Source organism: Odontomachus brunneus, unplaced genomic scaffold (genome assembly GCF_010583005.1).
Source record: "Odontomachus brunneus isolate Ranch 3 - 2012 unplaced genomic scaffold, Obru_v1 Obru_scaffold_293, whole genome shotgun sequence".
NCBI lineage: Eukaryota > Metazoa > Arthropoda > Insecta > Hymenoptera > Formicidae > Odontomachus > Odontomachus brunneus.
In genome coordinates, this window is record NW_022639743.1 from 260,696 (window position 1) to 261,263 (window position 568).

A 568-nucleotide genomic window follows, 5' to 3' on the forward strand; every position below is an offset into this window, starting at 1 on the left:
AATGCTACTCTACCTGTCAAGTAGAGTTTTGGAACGCAGCCAAGACAGGGGCTGCGTTCCGTTTCACGCATATGCGCGCATTTATCTATAGTTCATGTAACATATATTGTAGGCAATGCGCGCATAATGCGTGAAACGGAACGCAACCAGGATCACGGACTAAGGGCTATCGCACACAAATTGACATAACTGCATATGCATAGCATAAGACCGTATGTACCAATGAGCATCGAGTATAAAGTCGCCATATTGGTGTTCGATGCTTAATATTCGATGCTCATTGGTCCATACGATCTTATGCTATGCATATGCAGTTATGTCAATTTGTGTGCGATAGCCCTTAAGGTGCGATTTCACGCAGCGAATAAAAGCTGGCGTTTCACCCCACTCCATCAATTTTCACCGAAATGGCGAATGTAGCGAATAAACGCTCAAAGTTCGACACACAGTCCAACTTTTAACGAATAATAGCTGGTGTTTACCACCACTCCATTAATTATCGCTAAAAAGACGAATAAAGCAGATAAACGCTCAAAGTTCAACACAGTTCAACTTCTAGCGATTTAAC